The following is a 2,329-nucleotide window of genomic DNA, read 5'->3' as shown; positions in this document are numbered from 1 at the left end:
GTAGCTGTGTGCTATGTGTGTGTTATTCAACATTACTCTCACTACGTCTCCCTATATGCACTCATTCTCCTAATGGGGAATTACCTCAACATCACTCAGGAGAAAAATAGCTATACATTTAACCAATGAGTAAAATGTATTGAAAAAGGCCAAACTGTTTCTGTATTGTTGCCAAGGAAACTATAGAGGTGTCCATGAACTCAAGATTGATTTAAAGTTGTTATACTTATTTTAAAAATAAATGTCCCTAATTTCAGTATGTATGTGTAAATTTTAATACTTTAGATAATTAAACTTTTCCAGGTCTATTTTATTAAGTTTCTATACACACCAGCAAAAATATTTAGCTAATTCATATTTTATCTCAAGACAACAAGCTTGAACAATGGAGGACTCTTGATTGTATCATTTGATTATAATCAGAAATGAAAAAAGGAATAAAGATAATTCCCACCTCCTGTTATATCAGAGTATTGTTTCTTCTCTTAACCAAGATGAAGTTTCTTTGGTTAAAATTACTGTACTAGTCTGATGTCTGCTACTAATATTTTTAACTATTACTCATCATAGGGTACGTGAATTTATATGACTGAAAAAGATATATCTGTATCTTAATCACAATAATCATATTCCATAATTCTATATTTATTGAATGCTTAGATTTCTAGGTAACCTTGAGAATAAAGAGTATTTTTGAGGGTGAAAAGTACTAGATTCTACCTAAAATGATTTGTTTTTTGCCAACTTACCCAACCTTGCATGAAACCCTATTGTACTGTACTATATATAACTGTACCGCAGCCAGCCAATTTGGTGGTGTAATTCAAAACAGGTGGAGGACATCAAGCTAGGAAGATTACAGACCATTCTTTAGAATTGTTTTATTTCCTGTTTCTATTTTATATATATATATATACACATCTAAAATAGAAACATGACATAGTTTAGCGTTTTACTGATTTTCCATGCAAATGGTCATAAAGTAGAAATTGTTTGATTTTCTTTTATAATTTCCTAACATTAACTCCAGGCACTGTAATTTTTAAATTTGTACTTATCTGAATATAGCCTTATAAGATCTTGGCTTTACCCAAACTCTTCCTTGTTTATTAAATCATAGTTACAAGTTTTCTTTTTTCTTTGCTGAAGATTTGAATGAATCTTAAAAAAAATCTATAAGAAACAAATTCTATCTGGGCTAGTAATTTCTTAATACTTCTTAACAGCTATCTCCATTTTTTATTACAACGATTAATTGAGCTCTATATTCTGTTGTATGTCAGGAAATGATTATATTTTATTGGTAAATACCCTCAACAAAAATATTCAGACTTAGATATTACAGGTCTAATTTCACAGCAAGAATGTATTACATCTCAGTTTATTCCTAATTGTTTTTTTTAAACCCTATTGTCATTAAATATCTGAAGTTTAGTTTGAAATTATTGTGAAGCACAGAATTTTATTTCCAAGTGCAAAGGTTTGCTAAAACTATTGAACAATTCAAGTATTCCCTCTCATATTATTAAGCAGCATTTTCACATTCTCTTAAAAGAAACAAATTCCACTCTTAAGTACTCAATATTTGTATTTATATAAGCAATATGTTTAAAAAAATACTTTAATAAGCTTTTCCAGAATTGCAGACAAGGAGCTAGGTAAGAGACACAGGTATTACCAACAGTGCAAAATTACTATGTGAAAAATTTATAAAAACTACTTTGCAATTTTTTTGATTTCTTTCAAAATATCACTTTAAACCCTTTATAAAGACAACAGTCAGGCCTGTTGAGTTGAAGGTTTGATTCAGACTGCACACAATGCACTTTATGGATCAGGACACAATAGTGCTTAAAATATACATTACAATCACTATACAAAGCTGTACTGACTTCAAACCAATTTGGAAGCAATGGGTTTCATCTTTTCCAAACTGCACTAAAAGCTGTTTGAACTGGTTGCTATATTACAAGATTTTTAAATAGTACTAATAGTGCAATGTCTTTATCAAGTTATAGTGGCTGCATTTTAAAGAACATGAATAAAATATTGTATAAACACCTGCATAAATGAGATGCACATTACAATTAAATACTTAAAAACATCTGAACATTACATATTGAGTATGGAATGTCAGGAATTTTCTTAGGCATACCATCAAAGGTAAGATTAAAGACCAAAGTAAAGTTTCTGAAAAATGTACACAGTGCTATATTTTACTTACAAGCCTGAGAACAATATATTTATAAACTTTCCTATGAACAGTCTTGCAAGCATTTCCAACCTGCAAAAATACAGACAAGGAACAGAAAATAGGCCTTCAAAGTTG

The sequence above is a fragment of the Notechis scutatus genome, chromosome 3 (genome assembly GCF_049901735.1).
Source record: "Notechis scutatus isolate UNSWTSFEM ecotype Mainland chromosome 3, rNotScu1.2, whole genome shotgun sequence".
Classification (NCBI taxonomy): Eukaryota; Metazoa; Chordata; class Lepidosauria; order Squamata; family Elapidae; genus Notechis; species Notechis scutatus.
Note: the sequence above shows the minus strand (reverse complement) of the source record.